The sequence below is a fragment of the Sturnira hondurensis genome, unplaced genomic scaffold, assembly GCF_014824575.4.
Source record: "Sturnira hondurensis isolate 20B ecotype Veracruz unplaced genomic scaffold, ASM1482457v3 Scaffold0019428, whole genome shotgun sequence".
Taxonomy (NCBI): domain Eukaryota; kingdom Metazoa; phylum Chordata; class Mammalia; order Chiroptera; family Phyllostomidae; genus Sturnira; species Sturnira hondurensis.
The window spans coordinates 9,794,581-9,814,843 of record NW_028092059.1 but is presented as its reverse complement, the minus strand read 5'-3'; positions in this window follow the sequence as shown (position 1 = coordinate 9,814,843).

Below are 20,263 nucleotides of genomic sequence, written 5' to 3'. Positions count from 1 at the left end.
GCTTCTTTTTTTAAAGATTTTAGTTATTTATTTTTAGATAGATAGGAAGGGAAGGTGAAAGAGAGGGAGAGAAACATTAATGTGTTATTGCTTCTCACACGCCCCCTACTGGGGACCTGACCTACAACCTAGGCATGTGCCCTGACTGGGAATCGAACCACAGATTCTTTGGCTTGCAGACTGGCACTCACTCCACTGAGCCCCACCAGCCAGGGTATAATGCTTCTTATATTTCCTTATAGTCTATTCACAACAGTGAAGCCAGTGCAATTATTTCATATCAGCCATGTGTCATCACTCCTCTGCACAAATAATCTATTAGCTTCTTGGATAAACATGAAGATGTACCACCTGGGTCCCCTTTCACTGAGGAAACTGCTGCTCAACATAAGGATCTGGTCAGAAGGCAGCCTCCAGTTGTCACACCCTGGGATCTGCCTCAGATGCAAAAGTCACCACCTCACTAGTATCAAATGACTAAGCAAACAGATTCCACATTATTTAGGCCTAATGTGGAACAACTCTGATGGGCTATATTTATTTCAGAGAACCCCACTAAATTGGTCAAGGTTTTGTTGGGCCTGAATCACAATTTGATTTTACCAATTAAATTTCAATATCTCACCAAATAGCTCTCTCTAGACCAGGAATGTTAAACTCATTTTCACCAGGGGCTACATCAGCCTCGTGGCTTCCTTTAAAGGGCCGAATGTAATTTTAGGGCTGTATAAATATAACTACTCCCTAACTAGGGGCAAGGGGCTGGGCACTGCTGCTGGGAAGAAACAGGTGTCAGGCCAGATAAAACAAGGTGGAGGGCCGGATTGGGCCCGTGGGCCTTGTGTTTGCCACCTGGGCTCTAGACCCACTCGGCTTAATTTTTCTCCATAGTAGTAATCATTACCTGGCATAACATACAATTTACAAATTTAATTTTTATTCCCCCTCCCCTAGTAGAATATATTCTCCACGAAGGCAGGAACTTGTCTTTATCACTATAGCCCCAAAGTCTAAAAAATAGTAAAGACCTAGTACTTAATAAATATTTGTTAAATGGATTAAATAATTAGATAATTTACTCATTTATATACCAATCATTATTCTATCTATAAATAAGGAATTATATAAATTGTATAAAGTTGAGACTTACCAATTACAGAAATATCTGGAGATAAGCTTGAATGTAGATAAGGGTTGTTACATGTGCTTGGCATTCAAGTGCCTGTCTTCAGTGATGGCAACAGCGATGAACACTGTAGTGTTAATTACCGAATGTCCCAAGGACCTGTGAGCACTGTTCTGCAGACTTTAACAATTAAATTAAAAGTTGAAACTAGCCCTGGCTGGTGTGGCTCAGTGGATTGAGTGCTGGCCTGTGAACCAAAGTGTCACTGGTTCAATTCCCAGTCAGGGCACATGCCTGAGTTGCAGGCCAGGTCTCCAGTGGGGGTCACATGAGAGGCAACCACACATTGATGTTTCTCTCCCTCTCTTTCTCCCTCCCTTACCCTCTCTCTGAAAATAAGTAAATAAAATCTTTAAAATAATTGAAACTAATCAGTTACAAGACTGCTTTTATAGATTATCAACATGTAAATGTGTGTGGAAATAACCCAGAAAACAAGCTGAGAAATCACTTTGCTGCTAGCTAGCTGGCCTCCTGTAGAGCTAGGCCAGGTAGCTAGCTGTATTTGGGAATCAGAGAGCAGAAAAGGAATGATCCCCAGGACTTTCAATCAAGATTCTTCTTTCTGGCACAAGACCGAGTGCCCACGTGGACCTATCCCATGAAGTCTCTTAAAAATTTCCCCGGTCTCTTAGAGGTCAGGTCTTTATTGATTCAGAAGGAGAATAAGGTAGAAAAGTCTTGAGAAATCAAGGTTGGAGAAGGAAAAGAGGATATAAAGAAGACAGAAAGAAACTCTGCTTAGATGCTGCCAGATACACTAGCCTTTCTTACTTTTAATGCAGTCATCATCAAAGTCTTGTTAAGAAATGGTACCTGATTCTACCAAACAAGACCTTGCTCTGTAACTAACAACCCCAGAGCTTAGTGCTTTAAAACAACAATCATTTATTTGCTCAACATTCCACAGGTAGGCAATTTGGACTGGGCTCTGCATGGGAGTTTGTCCCCACTGAGCCCATTCTTATATTTGGGCCTCCTGCTGAAACAGCGGATGTGTAGGAAAACTGAGACTGCTAGTTCCTTCTTTCATGCTTGGTCTCATGCCTGTAGTTTTTTTCCACGAAAGCAAGAGTTGAAGCCCAGGCTGGGAGCTCTCACATCATTTCTGCCACATTCTCTTGTGCAAAGCAAGCCAGACACCATCACAGTTAAAAGGAGAAAAAAAACAGACTCTACCTTTTGAGTTGAAGACTCACAAAGAATTCATTCCTATTTTCAAATCTAACCCTTACTTATAAAATGAAACCAGACCCTTTAAATCACAATGAAAAAATATGGATAAAGTCTTCAAGTATTTAGTCCGTAGGTCTTCAGCAACTGAGGCATCTAACATTTGATGCACTCTTGATTTTTATTGATATATAATTCATATACCACAAAACTCACCACTTTAAGGTATTAAATTCAGTAATTATTAGTATATTCACAGAGCCATGCCACTATCCCACTATTTAATTCCAGGTTTTTATCACCCCACGAAGAAACCCATCACTCTACATTCCCCCCTTGCCACAGCCCTTAGCGACCACTATCCACTTTCTATCCTTATGAATTTTCTTTTTCTAGATATTTTATATAAATTAAGTCATATAACATGTGACTTTTTGTGTCTAGCTATCCACAAATATTTTCAAAGTTAATTCACATTGTAGGATGTAGCAGTATTTCATTCCCTTCTATAGCTGAATAATATTCTATTGGATGAATATACATCATTTTGTTTTTCCATTCATCGGCTAGTGGGCATTTGTGTTGTTTCCACTTTGGAGTTATTAATATGCTTTTATGAATACTGTGTGCAAATTCTTGTGTACATGTTTTCAATTCTCTTGGGTATACATCAGAAGTGGAGTCTTGATGTACTGTTATATCCAATATTTCTCATTATAAGGATGCTTGATTGAGGCATACTGATTTGTTTTATACATTCTTAAAGATAATTAGGTAGAAATAAAAGTAAACTTTGATACTTGTTTCTGGTAGGGCAAGCCAAATGGAAAGACTTGGGAACACTTTATTCCAGCAAGTTCAAATTAATTACTGTGATACAAAGAAGTTCAAACAATTCTCCAGAGGTAGAAGGCAGAGGACAGTATTCCCAATGACTCTCCACTGTCTGCACATCCCACCACCCACACCTGCACGTAGATTTTATGATCAACAAGGTAGTTTCCCTGCTGTCTTTGATGTTATTTATAATATACCTGATCAACGGAGGTCACTGACATCACCTACTGTTTGGAGGCACACTCTTTGCTTAACATTGACCTCTAATCTTCCTATTTCTCTTATCCTCGTCAGATCAAGGTATTTTTTTTAACATTACTATGTGAGTTATGATCTACAAAGCAGCAGGCACAGCGTAGGCATCATGGGTGAGCTTCTTAGAACTGCAGAATGTCAGCCCCACTGTGCATCTAATAATAAAAACGGCATTTGAACAAGATCCCCATGCATTTGCATGCTCATTAAAGTATACGTGGCAAGGCAATATAGAAATCTTAATTCATGAGCTCCTATAGAACTTGGAGCTGGGGGCTCAGTCTCCTAATGTGACTAGTAATAAAGAGAACAGTGACTGGGTGTCAAATGTGCTTCCCGCCTTACACCAAGTGCTTCCCAAACATTCTCTGTTCTATCCTTATGGCAATCAACTACTTTTGTCCTGTTTTATAGGGATCAAAGTCAGGGCTCAGAGTGCTCAAGCTTCTTGCCAAAAGTCACGGCTTTTGAGAGAAAGAGTCAGGAGTCAAACTCCAGTTTATCACAATCTAGAGATCAGTCTACTCACTATTACTCTATCTTGCCTGTTGACTTCTATAAACAGAATTGCTTCAATCTAAGTCATTTTTGAAAAAGAAACAAAAGGAAACAAGATCTGTTCTGTACAATTTCTGAACATCTTTAACTAGTTACGTGTATTCTTACCACTTCAGGCCCCTCCCGAAAGCTCCGTGAGGTCAGGAACTGTCACTGTCACTGCTAGGTCTCCGGTACAGACACCAGTGCCGGACACGTGCTGAGCCTTCACTACATGTGTTGCATGTGCAAACTAATCTGTGAATCCAAACCCAACCTGTGATTTATTCAAATGACTGAAATTCTGTCTCTCCTGATTTCTCTTCCCATTTCTTGGCCTTGGACTTTGCCTGTGCTGAGTGCTAATGGCTAATGTGTCGCGGCATCGGTGTGTTTATCTTCCACGGGAACAGAAGTAATACGGTGTTATGCATCAGCAGCGACTCCTCAGGATGCCGTCTTATCGCAGAGCATTTTGACACAGGACAGCCTTGAAAGAGCCATATTTGTGGCTAAAAAATGTATCTTGTCAATTGCCATTTTATTAGGAAACATCAGTGTGGAAATGTCAGTGTGGGCCTACCACACTGGTGCATTTTGCAAGGAATGAAGATGTGTGGCGCAAGGGGTGCCTAACGCACACAGGGGAAAGTGCGGTGTATTAGCCAAGGGACAAGCAGTGCCGGGAACTCTTCAACTTAACATTCTGCTGCATCCATCTTCCACGTGCTTTTTTCAAACAGTAAGACCACGTGTTATTTTCACCTCCATTCCATTAGGCGCCCAAATGATATACCAAGCCAACATTATAAGTAAAGCCCTGAGTAGGTGGGCCACAGCCAGAAGAAACTAAGAGAATAAATTTATTTATATAATTTTTATCTCTTAGAGTGGAAATTATCTTTTCCATTCATATGTACAAAAACCATCAGAAGTAGAAGTAGAACAAGGTGAAATATTTCAAAAATATTTAGGAAAATGTGGTATTTTTAAAATAATAAAAGGATGTACATCTACATCAGACATGCTGAAAATCACCTTGTAGTTACTGAGGCAATATACACACTGATTTATTGGCAAGGCTATTTTGCATCTAATGCTAACACCAAACTTGATCTGCACACAGGTCTGATTGGCATGGATGAGAACATCCCATCTGGCCACAGATGAAGAATGGCTTAGTAAGTAGTGACATGAAGGTGAACGTACAATCCTGTTTGGTACCTGACAAGAAGGCACATCTGCACGGCTAAAGCGGAGCTGTCCTAAATGGTACTTTCATGAAATTTTACAAACTTGCCCCCAAACCTTCAAAAGCAAAATATACTGGCATTTCACTAACAAAACTCATCTTCAAGCCCAGCGACAAAATTTGTGGGATCCAGAGCAAAATGAAAAATGTGGGAATTTTCTGTTTTACAAAGCCTGGGGGTGGGGGAGAAATGCCATTAAAAGCATTAAAATGTAAAGCTTTTTCCTTTCTCTAGAACCATCTCTTCCAATTTATAATGGTATTGTTGTATTTGCTGCTTAATCGCACTCTAAGTAAAGAATATTAAGATTTTATAATTATTAGCATGCATTTTAGCATTCATCTTTATATAATGAAATGTCAGTTTAAAAATTCAATTAACGGAGCATTTAATATGCATTAGGAATCACCAAAATTAAGACTAATTTTGCGGCTCATCCCTTCAGAGGGACTGAAGCAGGCTAAAAGAGAGAAACTTGAGCCAGACTCAGGAAGGAATTACCCCCCAGGGTAAACTTGTACCTTGTATACTAACGGAACAAGTGTGGGCCCTCACAGNATTTGCTGCTTAATCGTACTCTAAGTAAAGAATATTAAGATTTTACAATTATTAGCATGCATTTTAGCATTCATCTTTATATAATGAAATGTCAGTTTAAAAATTCAATTAACGGAGCATTTAATATGCATTAGGAATCACCAAAATTAAGACTAATTTTGCGGCTCATCCCTTCAGAGGGACTGAAGCAGGCTAAAAGAGAGAAACTTGAGCCAGACTCAGGAAGGAATTACCCCCCAGGGTAAACTTGTACCTTGTATACTAACGGAACAAGTGTGGGCCCTCACAGCTTCAAGGGGCTCAGCTCATACCCCAGGGCTATGCTGTGCTGGGAGGGACCTGACTGCATGCAGTTGGGTTCTGCTTCCTGCCAGTCACTAGACTGACTGACATGCCTTGCCTTTGCTTAGGCCAGGAGCTGAGCTAGGCATATCCTCTCCCCAGGGCCTACTGCTCCAACCCACTACAGCCAAGGCCATCACAAGTCCGACACTAAGCAACAGAGTCCTGGATCAGGGTGGGTGAGAGGCTGCTGTAGGGCTGCCAGGCCGGGGAATGGCTACCATCATGTCTGCCCTCCCCAGATGTGAGGGCGTGACCCCAGCCCTTGTGGCACTCACACCCAGGACCTCTCTGGGGTGCAGGGTGGCAGCCGTGTGGAGATGGGGATGAAGAAGGGGAGGACAGATGGGGTCCAGGGTTCCGGGAGGTGGAGAAATGTTCCACCTAGATCCCCATCCCTGGGGCCTTAAGCACGGTGCTGAAACAGCTCTGCTCACTGACGTATTCTTTCTATTGCGGCAACCTGGGCAGGGACTGCTGTGTGCCCTCCAGTGTCATTCTTAACCTCCCCTGTAGTGATAGCGCCTTCACCTGGTGGCACAGGACACTTGTTACAAAATAGGCCTTTTCCAGTCAGCCTTGCAGCTAAGTGTGCAGTGTGATGACCTGGGCGTGGCTAAAGATGTATAGATGGACTCAACATCTGTGTCCCTCCCGCGCCTCTGACTTCTGCTGTGTAAAACACAGAGCGATGTCTGGAGCTCCAGATGTCATCTGGAACCCCCAAAACAAGGACCACACTGCAGAGATCACTGAGTGGGGAGGACCAAGAAGCCAGCTCCCTCAGGACTTCATGGCTCAGAGCCACCTCGCCAGCTGTGGACTGCCCACTACCAATCTTAAGGGACAGAAATACACACGTAGAACATGTTTAAGCCTTTCTTTTCTGAGTCTCAGCAGCCAAACTATAGGGAGGGGTTTGTATGAAAAGAATACAGTAATTAATAAATAATACAAGAATAAACTGTTTTGTGGTCTCACAACTATAAACCTACTTTTGCCCCAGCCTGTATAATTGTAAGTACTGCCTAGAGAGTAGAATTGTTTTTTTATGCTGCTACCCTCACCACTGACCCTTGTTGGGGGGAAAAATTATCCAGTCCCAGGACAGCTTGCCTCTCCTTCCCCTGGCTCACCAAGACTTGCCCAGAAGCTACTTGAGGAGGATGTGCCTCATCTTTGCATTTTTGCCATAGCTTGATTTTACCTTAATCAAAATGTTGGAACTTGATCGTATAAACTTGAGATTCTATTCCTCCCCCCAACAAAAAAGGGAGCAACTGCTGATTATTTAAAAGTAACTACAACCTGGCAGAGTGCTCAGTTGGTCAGAGCATCGTCCTGCTGCACCGAGGTCACAAGTTCCTTCCCAGTCAGGGCACACACGAGAATCACCCAATGAATGCATGAAGAAGTGAAACGGTTACAGAACAGGGCCGNTTTCTGAGTCTCAGCAGCCAAACTATAGGGAGGGGTTTGTATGAAAAGAATACAGTAATTAATAAATAATACAAGAATAAACTGTTTTGTGGTCTCACAACTATAAACCTACTTTTGCCCCAGCCTGTATAATTGTAAGTATTGCCTAGAGAGTAGAATTGTTTTTTTATGCTGCTACCCTCACCACTGACCCTTGTTGGGGGGAAAAATTATCCAGTCCCAGGACAGCTTGCCTCTCCTTCCCCTGGCTCACCAAGACTTGCCCAGAAGCTACTTGAGGAGGATGTGCCTCATCTTTGCATTTTGCCATAGCTTGATTTTACCTTAATCAAAATGTTGGTACTTGATCGTATAAACTTGAGATTCTATTCCTCCCCCCAACAAAAAAAGTAGCAACTGCTGATCATTTAAAAGTAACTACACCCTGGCAGAGTGTTCAGTTGGTCAGAGCATCGCCCTGCTGCACCAAGGTCACAAGTTCCTTCCCAGTCAGGGCACACACGAGAATCACCCAAAGAATGCATGAAGAAGTGAAACGGTTACAGAACAGGGCCGGGGGGGGGGGGGGGGGGTATGATATACTATTTCCCATAGGACCCCCTACAGGGTTCATTATGCCCGCCACCAGAGGAAAGAGGTCTCTCAATGTCAGAGATTTGTGAAAGGGAAAGAAAATGTTTATTTAAAGCCATACAGACTTAAAGTAGTGATCTAATGTCTTCATTAAAATATTGAAGTCCTTTAGAATACCCACAGACACACTCAGTCCTTCCTTCTCCCTCTGCCCTAGTCTGGGGTACCATATCTCAGGAAAAGAAGTAGAAGTCCATGATTTGGGCTTCTCTCCAGTTAATCCAAAGTCCTGTGGCACCTTCTCATGGCCCACCAGCAAGAGTCCTTTCACCCCTTTTCTTCCAGGCAAAGTCTCTCCTGATTCCTAAGCCACATGGCAAAAGGGAGCACCCCAAAGCCACATGGTCCTCACTCTCGCCAAAGCCTTGGGGGTCCCAACCCTGGCCAAAACCGTGTGGTTCTCTCTTCAATGGCTGCCACATCTGGGTTTAAATCCCTGTGTCATCTTCCTCTGCAGCCCCATTTCCGAGTCCTCCTACAATCAGCTACGCATGCCAGCATTCAGTATCCTCCCAGCTTTACTGGGCTGCCACAGTGAGTCTGGGCATACATCTCCCCATGGCATGGAGCCAATCATCTCCGAGCTCTCACACAGGCCCTGTAACCAGAGGCAGTTGCCTCCCAGTTACAGCTTGGGTGGAAGTCACTTCAAAGCACGGCCACAGCTATTTAACATATCTATGCAACCAGTTAAAGGTTATAAACCTGTTAAATGACCATGCCTGAGGTTAGCTGCAAAGCTGTTGCTATGCAAAACAGCTCTCAATGGCCCTGCTCCATGTGTCCCTTCCCCCAGCTCACACCTGTGGGGGGTGGAAGCTGGGTTGGTTGGAGGTGAGGACACCCTATATAGCCTTCTAATATTTCCTGGACACCCCAAGTTCTGAACCCCATTCCAAATCCTTCTTTGGGGCCCTCCTCTTGGCTGCACCGTGTTACAGATCAACAGGTCAATGCTTCTCTGTCTCTCATTCAAATCAATAAAAAATTTAAATAAATAACTACATTCTTCACACTGCTCCAATCTCTACCATTATAAAGGATTCAAATATCTAGGTGGGGAACACTTCATTCTTGTATCCTAGCAGAAATTGTTGATGAAATTCCCCAGTCAGTCCTAAATAAATATTGGGAAGCCCCACTTGAATCATGCAATACTATCTAAATCAGACAAAAATTTTTGTTAATTCCCCTCATTCAGATTATTTCTTAAGTGAAGCCTTTAGGTAACAAAGAGATTCTGTACTTGCAATGTTAAAATGAAGCCGCAGCAACGAATTACATGTATGCAAGTATCCAAGTGAATCAACTGTCAACTTCTTTACCTAAGTAAAACCAACAAAGTTTCATGCAATGTTTATATAATGTCCAACCTGTCAAGAATGGTTGTAGACGGTGTAAGTGCCCACAGACACAGGACCTGTTATCAAGGGCAAAAGAGAGCAAAGTGAGAGAGATGGCCACTAGCTAGAATTATTTCACCCTGGATAGGGGTCTCAGGAAACCTTTAGTGCTAATCTGCAGCTTTGCTTACTCATGCATCAACTCTGTATTCAGGGTAGATTTCTTAAACCTTACTATACCCAAACTAACTTCTTTAGATTTATGATTCAGAAATTATGCCTTCCTGCATTTACTTTTTCCATCTTTCTCTGTAGTGCTTGTGATTGATCTTTAGGCAGAAGATAAAATTCTGAGTACGGATGTGGAGCACAGGCAAGGATCCCACTGTGAGCTATTAGCACGGCAGACGAGGTGTGCTCCCAGAAGGGCTGGGAAGTGCACTTGTTCAGCCCTTTTAAAAAGCACAGAAAGGGTTCCCTTTGGCCTGCTTCATTCAACTTCCCCTAATGGACATCTCCAGGGGGCAGAACCAGGGAACTCCTTTCCTTTCCTGCTATAAACAGAAAGGTATTTAAAAGTTCTCACTTAGGATTGAGCGCGGGCCTGCGAACCAGAGGATTGCGGTTTGATTCCCAGTCAGGGCACATGCCTGGGTTGTAGTCCAGTTCCCTGTAGGCCAACTCCCAGCAGGGGATGCACAAAAGGCAACCATACATTGATGTTTCTCTCCCTCTCTCCTTCCCCTCTAAAGATAAATAAATAAATAAAATCTTTAAAAAAAATTTGCATTAAAAAAATAAATAAATAAATAAATAAATAAAAGTTCTCACTTAAATATGAGTGTTGATATCTATAACAATTTGCAAGAGTGGATCACTCTCCAGGAATGTAGACGAGCCAGGACTTGCGGGCATTCAGGGTGCTGACAGACAGAAGGAAGATGGTTCCTGGTAGCTACTGAAAGTGTTGCTGTCCTGCAGGGGCGGGCCCAGATGTTTTAGCTTTCTCTACTTACTCCTGCTCAACAACTACATCAAAAAAAGAAAAAAAGAAAAAGAAAAAGAAAAAAACCCTCAGTTCAGCTACTCCTCTTCTGAGAAACTTTCCTAAGGGGTCTTACCTCCCTAACAAACATCAACTAATACACATTAACCCAAATTCCATTAGGATTTCAGAATGTGTGGTTTTTTATGAAAGCACTATCACCCTATAAATCATCATTGACTTCCTGTTTGCCCCTCTCAGCAAAGGCAATTCTCATTTTACACAGACTCTCCAGCCCCCAAAATGGGCCTGCCAGGGGCCATGCACTCAGTAATGAAGTGCGGGTGGGTGGGATCACCACGGGCTCCATTGTCTCTCCCGGGGTGTTTTAACCACTTTAGCCAGGCCATCTCAGCCTTTCTCCTGCTCAGTTCTTAGCTGTACCTTAAATGTGGGAACTGCCACCTTCACCTCCTCCCCTTTTCCCACTCAACAGTTGTTTCTATTTCTGGGTGACCTCATCTACAGACTTGTCCTAAAGCAGCAGCTTCCAAATCGCAGTTTGCAAGGCACTCAGTGGAGCGTGGAAAAACATATCAGAACTATCTGTGGATATTTTTCAATTTCAGGTTTTTAAAATTCCTATTTATAATATATGTTGCACACAAAATTGTACAGGCATGTAAGCCATTATAAACAGATATAAGCTCAAAACTTTATTGGATGTATGTGTATTTTTATTGGTGAGGTATAAAATCGGTATAAAATGAGGCAAAATAAAAAAATATCTGCATCCATTCCTGCTTATTTATTCCCCCACTTAGTAAACGGCACCAGCACCCACTAGCCACCAAGACAGAAGATAAACTTTCCCCCACAATCACCCACCGAACCAGAGAATCTAAGCTACAAATGAATCCAAATGCTTCTGTCCCAGAAACAGGCCCCTCCTGCCCGTTGTGACAGCTAGTCTTAGTTCAGGCTCTTGCTTGGTGGTTGTGTTACAGAACAGAGGTCCAGGGGGGCAATATTTGGCCTACCCTAGGTTGCCAAAAACTGTTACAGAACAACAGGGGCCCCCTACCAGGGACAGTTTACTAATACTGTCTGGACCACCTACTGGGCTCGTCTGTCTGCCACCAGAGGAAAGACATCTTTCAATGCCAGAGACTTGTGAAAAAGAAAGGAAAGGTTTGTTTAAAGCTATACAGACTTGAAGTGGGGACCCAATGTCCCCATTAAGAGATCAAAGTTTTTTTGGATACCCACAGATGCCTACAGCACTTCCTTCTCCCCCTGCCCTAATTCAGGGCACCGTAACTCTGGAAAAGAACCACACATCTGTGTTTCAGGCCACTGGCACCGTTAGCTGTGTCACCATTCAAAGGATCATTAGCAGGATCTCTAATTGCTCCAAAGCCATGTGACACCTTCTCATAGACTACTGGCTAAAGTTCTTTATACCCATTTTCTAGGCAAAGTCTCTCTTGCTTCCCAGGCCACGTGGCCAAAGGGAGCACACCAAAGCCGCGTGGGCCTCTGCAGGGGTCTGCACTCTGCCAAAAGTGCATGGCTCTCCCCTTCACCTGGGCAAAAGGGTCTCCTCACTCTGCCAAAACCACATGGCTCTCCCTCAATAGCTGCTGTGTTTGGGTTTTAAATCCCTGCGCCAGTCCTCCCTTGCAGTCCCATTTCCGACTCCTCCTACAGTCGGCTACACCTGCCAGCATTCCCGTATATTCCAAGTTTACTGAGCTGCCATCATGAGTCTGGGCAGGTGTGGCCCCATGTCCTGGAGCTGATCATTTCCAAGCTCTCACACAGGCGCTGTCACTTGGGGGAACTGCCCCCCCCCCCAGTTATATCTTGGGGGCAAGTCCCTTTCCATCCTCCTGGCTCAGAGCATGGCCACAGCTATTCAGCTATTTAACATATCTAACCTTTACCTGCAGCCAGCTAAAGGTTATAGATATGTTAAATGACCATGCCAAAGGTTAGTTGCAAAACTGTTGCTATGCAAAACAGCTCTCAATGGCCCTGCTCCATTTGTCCCTTCCCACAATTTACACCTGTGTGAGGGGGTAAAGGGTGAGGACATCTTATATGTCTTTCTAATAGTTCCTGGACACCTTGAGTTCTGGACCCCATTCCAAATCCCTTTTTTTTTGGGGGGGGGGTATGCCTCTTGGCTGTGCCCTGTCACAGTTGGACTGTAACTGTAACCTGTGCTAAACAGGTTTACATGTGCCAGAGTGCTTTTTAGAAAACCCAGCTGTGAGCCATTTAAAAATCTTTCAACTATTCCCCAAAGTACCAAGGCGAAGTTCAGTGTTGATCTTAGGTCCTGCCAGCCCTGCTGCCCTGTAATTCCCTCTCACGAACCCAGAGAGAACTACCTGTGGTTCCTGGAACCCAGGAGGCGGTCCACACCTCTGGGCATCCTCATGCTGACTTCCCTTACTGGGTCACCCTTTCCCCTAGTTCACCTACTAAATCCCACCCATCCTTTGAAAAGCAGCTCAATATTTACCTCCAATGTTATATGTCAATCATATGTCAATGAAGATTAAAACAAAGAAGTTTGTGTATGATTTCCCAGAGAGGCATATTTAATTTTCAACTAAATGCACATAACACAGGATGCAAAATACTGTCAATGTCTTGATTATAGTGTTTCACATATATAAATTATTTCATTATGTATGTCTTTTATATTGTCAGATTTTTACATGTTTTTATAAGTGTGTCTTACATAATTTTATAATTATATATAATATCTTCAGACTAAAAATGTTTATCACACTATTTACAATGTCTGACTTACACATCTGTGTATCTTCCCACCAAAGTGTTAAGTACCCAGAGAATAGAGATCATCTCTTATTTGGTAATGTAAAGTTTTGTATTATTACTCAATGTGTATTAACTGAATAAATGCATGGCAAACTAAAGTGGGTTATCACAGCCAAAAACAAAAATGAAGGACAAGTACCTGTTTTGTTTAGTTTAAAAGTGGATATAATTTATTACCTTGGAATACATAAATGTTGGTAAAAATCTTAAATTTTTATACTATGACTTTTTCACTCAGAAAATATGATACTTATCCTCCATTTTTATACTGCTCTTGCAGAAACGAATTAGACTTCATGAGAAACACTCTCCACTGTGACACCTGCAACATATCACATATAACTACCCTTTACATGGTGGTTTTAGCTCTATTTCCTAGACGTCACTGTCCTCCTTAAAAATTATATTTATCTGTTGTGCACCAGAAGGAAAATCTTGAAGCTATAATATATGTCATAGAATTCTGCAAAAAACGTGTAATTTAAAAGTAACTTTTTGTTCAGTTATTTCAATGAGCTCATTTATCAGCAAAATAAATTATTTGTGATTTGCATAAGATATTGTGCTCTCTTCTGTCTATAAGCTTTTGTCTGTGGCTAGAGAATATTCAGATTTCAGTATTATATTCTAATAATTCCCATCAAGATAATATTGTGTCACTGAGGGGTTCTCAAACTATTGTTGTAAGTTGTCAAAACAGAAGAGAAAAATGTCTTTAAAAATGAGTCTTCGCTAATAGAAATGAATACAGTAGGTAGCAGTACCAGGAAAATGGGAGGCGAAGCTACGCCAGCATTTCAGCCTTCAGGTTTGCTGCTGAAGCATCAAGGTGAGGCCAGTGCCTGGAACCACTAATGAGTTCACCTCTCACCAGGAAACAAAGAAAGAAAGAAAGGAAGGAAGGAGTCCTGAGGACAGACAGAGTGAAATGTAGTCTGAAGGACACAGTTCATAGTCCTTCAGACTACATTTCTGAATAAATCCCTAAGTTATCAATGAAGCTAACAATTCGTGAAGATTTGAGAGGCCACCCTAAGCTTGAAAAAAAATCTCTGTTCTTCACTCTCCGGAAAATTTGGGATATTATAAACTTCAAATGACTTCCCCGAGGTCATTCAATCGAAATGCTAATCTTCCCAACAAATGAGGCCCCCAATCAGCCGGAATGGATTAGTGTCTGTCTTATTTCCATGATCTCTGGGGAAAAATATGCAACAGCTATCCGTTCCTTTAGGTGCCTTACCGCCTGAAATAAGTCATTATACCCATCAAGTTAATTAAAATAAATACTAGCTCAAATATGTTGCTACATGTTTTTAAAGGCATAATCTTTTTTCCTAGTAAGACAGATGGGTGCCCAGCTCATATTAGCATCATTATATGTTTAATCATTTCATTTAGAATCTGCTGCTTTTGGAGCCAGGCCTGCGGGGGTGGGGGGGATTAAAGCTGGGCCACGTCCGCAGTTGGCCATTGCCAATAAAGGCAATCATGCTCTAAAAGGCAACGATATTCAGGCCACGTTATGTGATCCGGGCCCTTATTTGTGGTGGATCCAGAACACTCTCGGTATTTTAGATTCATCTAAGAAATAATACTAAACTTGAAGGGCTAAGACAAACCCAGAGCAATAACGTGTAATGAATTCTGACAGTGTCTTGTCACTCCATTTTCTAACTCTCCTAAGTTTAACTTCTGAAAGTGGCATTCTATTTGTAAAACATAGGAGAAAAAAGAAGTTTTAGTATTTTTGTCATATGAAATGTTTCCCATTCAGCGCTAGCTATTGCTGTGTATTTCACAGCAAGAATAAGCTGGCTATATAATGGCTTGATTTTTCAATCAACTGAAGAAGAAATTTTGTGTGCATAAACCCTACATACATGCAAAAAGCCAGAAGGCGGCAACAAACTCGTGAAACAGTAACAAAATAACACTTATTACCAGCAGGTGGCGCAGCAAGCCATCATTGTAGGCCATTGGAGATTTAAGAACTACTTGCACTGTCGTGTTTACTTACTTCTAATTTCCCTTTTGAATTTTTTCTATCCTTTTAATTTGGTGCATTATGTCCTGTTTACTTATGTCTAATTTCCATTTTGAAATATTCCATCCTTTTAACTTGGTGCATTATATCTACTTGAGCCAATTTTTCTCAATCAGCAAAGAAAAGGAAATTGTTTACAGGACTGATTGATTAACTCTGCTGACAATATCAACAGTCAATATTTTATAATAACATGTTACTAACCCTGTGCATCACCAAACAAAATCACTTAACCTTGAAAAATGTACACTTTAGAGTTCATAAAAAGAATCCAATTTGAATGTGAAAATGTGTGAAGTACAAACCCTTTGGTGCAAAGTTAGGCTAAATCATCTCTAATGGTCATAGGAGCCCAGGACCCAATAGGCTCACCCATTAACTCCTTAGTATATGTCTGAGGAACACTTATGGATATAACCGACTTGACGTGCAGAATTAACAAGAATTTAATTTCCACTTGTAGCCCACTGGAGGCCAGGCCTCTGTGCCTCTGTGGGGGCAAGAACAAGCCTAGGCACTGCTGGCTGGCCCCGCCACATATACACACATACTGAGGGCTGTGCACTTGTAAACCACTGATCTGACTCTTATCATGGGACTCCACCAAAGCACATATGCCTGAGAGGGGAGACTGTTCAGCCAACAGAGATCGCAATGGCATCCTGGGTCCAGGCAGCTGGTTTGGGGCTCTCACCAGCCTCCGTCTTCACAATGGCTTGCACTACCATACTCACTTGCAGCTAGTCCCTCCAGTTGTGCACCAGCACACCTTCAGCCCCAACCCTTTCCCCAGCCTCTACTGCCGAGCATCCCCGGTGAGAACCAGAGGCCACAGTAGCACATGGGGATAGCCTGGGGCCCTGTAGCTGCAAGTGAGTCTGTAGAAGGCCCAGCCCTTACTGCCAGCCTTGGTCCTCATCACATTCAGGTGTCTACAACCAGCCCCTGCCACTCCATAGGCACCCACAGCTGGCCCCTGAAGCCAAAGGCATACACACTACTGGCTCTAGGCACCAGTCTCAGAAGGTCAAGAAAGGGAATAAAGAAAGCTTGTTCCTTAGAATAGGCTTATTCTAGAAAGTCTATTTAGTCTATAAAAAAAGTGTATAAAGTCTAGAAAGCTTATAAAGCCTAGAAAGCTTATAAAGCCTAGAAAGCTTATTTAAAGAAATAATGGTGAAGAACTCCCCAAATCTAGGGAAAGACTTGGATGTCTTTCAAAGCCAATAAGTCACACCAAAATATTAATCCAAAATGACAGTCTCTAAGAAAAATTAACATAAAACTGTCTAAAATCAAAAACAAAGGAGAATTTTAAATGCAGCAAGAGAAAAAATTTGTCTTATACATGGAATTTTTATTAAGGCTATGAGCAGATTTCTCAGCAGAAACCTTGGTAGTATAGGAGACGAAAAGATACTACATTCAAAATATGCCCCCCCCCCAAAAAAAGAAAATTCCAACCAAGGATATTTTACCTAGCAATGTTGTCCTTCAGAAATGAAGGCAAAATGACTTCCTCAAACAAACAAAAGCTCAGGGAGTCCAACACCACTAGACCTGCCTACAAGAAATATTGAAAGGAGTTACTCATGCTGAAATGAAAGGACACTAACTAATAACATGAAAACATGTGATTTACATCACACTGGTAAAGGCAAGCACATAGGCAGTTGCAGAATACTCTAATAATGTAGCATGGCAGTATGTTAAACATGTAAATGTACCCTAAACATTAAAGGACAGAGGTGTGAAAAATAGCATCCTGAGGACAGCACCTGCTTGGCAGCAGGGTCAATAGGCAGCCAATAGCATGGAGGAAGAAGCCAAGAGCACAAAGGAACTAGCATCTGAGCGTTCCTTATCCCAGCCTTTCCCCAAATCTATGGACAATTGCAACGTGAGTGGTGGGCCTTAGATACTAGCAAGGGATGGAGCAGGAACCCTGGGCAGTTTTCTGGGAGTGAAGGATGGTGGAAGATCAGGAGGAGGAGACAGGGCTGGTTTGAACCTCGACTCTAGCTCTAGAAATGCTCATCCATAACAGATCCTCATCCCCAACCTCCCCTCCCACAACTCTCCTGAAGGAGCAGAAGCCAGAGATAACACTTTTACCCTCTCTTGGAGTGACCATTATTAGCAAGAAGTGGCTGATCAGTTGGCCACACTCAACAAGTCAGAACTTTAGCAAGTGAAACAGAAGTAGAAGAACGAGGGAACAGAGAAAAGAATATAAAATAACTGCTTTCAGAGAGATGGGGAATCTATGGTCAAGATAAAGAAGAAACAAGAAATGTGAGAACCACCTATTAGTGATAGTTGACTTGAAAAAATAGGCCTTGACATAATGATCTCAATGGATGTGTTAAAATATAAAAATTTAATAGACCTAAAATTGATTTCATAAGCTGAAAGATTAGAGCCCCCCAAAAATCTTCAAAAAGAAATAAGTAAAAGACAAACTTTGGGGGAAATGGAGATACAATTGATGAGGATTAAGTTAAAATGTCACTGCTAAGAAGTCCAGAGTGAAGAAGGGATCCAGACTAGAGTGGTGGGGCCATGATATGATATACAGACGATGTATCACAGACTTATATGCCTGAAATGTACATAATTTTACTAACCAATGCGACTCCAATAAATTCAATTAAAAAGAATTTCAGAGTGAGAAGAAAGAATAGGCAGGATTATTTTTAAAAAATAAAAATTAATTCCTCAGAATTAAACAAAAATAAAAGACCTCAGATTAGAAGTATTGCAGTGCTATACCTTATTTTTCAAACTATAAGATGCACCCTTTCAAATTTGGGAGAAATAATGGTTGTTAATGTGGCTGTTGAGTTCTGTTTACATTTACATCGGTGAAATATTATGTTATTAAATATTTTACCACATTTTTGCTTCAAAATCTTTTCCTATTTTCCTCTAAAACCTGGGTGCGTCTTACGGTCCAAAAAATATGGGTAAATAATCTCTAGAAAAAATAGAACTTGAAGTAAAACTTACAAGCTAAAGGTTTTTTGGAAACTGCATTTGAAGGTGGCAAGACTGGGTGAAAAGGGGAAGGGAAGCAAGGACAAAGGAAACACAAATACAAGGTGGTGTGTTTCCAAATCCACCACAGCTTCACAAAAAAAAAAATCACAGCTAAGTGCTCAGTCACATTTATTGTATTCCAGACAAACAAGTGTCTCAGAGAAAAGGATTTGTCTGCCAGTCCCTCCCATTTTCTGTCCCTCATGGGTTGCAGTTGGCTTCATGGGGTGTTAACTTCCCTGAACCTCTGGTTGGTGTTATGTGCCCACCCCCAGCCGGGCTGACTAGGGCAGCTGGACGCCACGCAGACACTTCTGTACTTCCCCCGGGCTTGAAAGCAGTGGGGAAACTCATAGATTTCCTGAGTCCAGACAGATCAACCTGATCAATGAGGCCACAGCAGCTGGCATGGTCAAGGCTATTCAGAAGCCCTGGCCTTAATCTGGGGAAGGCAAGACAGCTATATACCCAGTGCAGTGTGAGATCTTCATTAAGCAGGGCACCAAAGATGGGGGACAGGAGGGATCAAGCAAATGTTGGGGTGTTCACAGATGATGAACTCTCTGCCACCCCAACACTACTAAATAAAATACTATAGTCATTTTTAAAGCTGTCAGAGACACACTCCTTGGTATCTACCCAAAGGAAGTAGAAAACATATGTTCACACCAAAACCATCCCACGGATATACATAACAGCTTTATCCATGATGATTGCCACACTTGAGAGCAACCAAAATGTTCTTCAGCAGGTGAGTGGGAAAACTGTGGTACATTTAGTGGAACACTACTCAGTGCTGAAAATAAATAAACTATCAAGTCATGAGAAGACACAGAGGAAACTTCAATGCAGCTCACTGAGTGAAAGCAGCCAATCTAAAAAGGCTACCTACTGTGTGATTCCAGCTACATGATATTCTAGAAAAGGCAAAATTACGGAGAAAGTAGAAAGATAAGTAGTTACCAGGGCCTAGGAGAGAGAAAAGGACTTTTAGGACAGTGAAACTACTCTGTGTGATACTGTAATAGTGGGTCCATGTTCTCAGACATTTGTCCAAACCAAAGAATATACACCACTATACGCCGACAAATGTTAATGGGTTTGCATTAACATTTGCTAATTCAGATGTTGGCGGCAGTGGGAGAGGCTATTCATGTGTTGGAGCAGAGGATATGGAAACTTTCTGAATCTCCCACTACATTTTACTATAAACCTAAAATTGTCCTAAACTATTAAGTCTATTAAAACACACACACACACACACACACACGCACATACCCAAAAACAAAGAAAAAATCTAAAAGCTTCCAAAGATAAAGAAGATTGCTTATAAAGAAAAGTGACATTGAATTTATCAATAACAACACTGGGTATATAAGGCCAATGGAACACTCTCTTCACAGCTTTGAAGGAGAACTTTAAACTTAGTGTTAAAATGTCACTTAAAAGTGAAATAAAGATATTCTCTGACATATAAGGTCTTGGGTAATTTACAAAGTAAAATCTTCTTAGGAGGAAACAATACCCAAACATTTAGAGATTGTTCTCCAGCAAAAAGAAAGTATTGTCTACGAGGAAGAAAATAAATATAGAAAGTAAGAAGTAACTGAATTAATAAAGTATTTTCTTGCCTAGATGAGTAATGACCAATAGGAAAGTAAACACATACAAACTCAGGCACAAAACTGTCAGAGAAGAGGGTTATGAAATAAAGAGGGTGAGAGAAAACATTGGAAGGTGATAGATGTGTTGACGACTTTGACAGTGGTGATGGTTTCATGG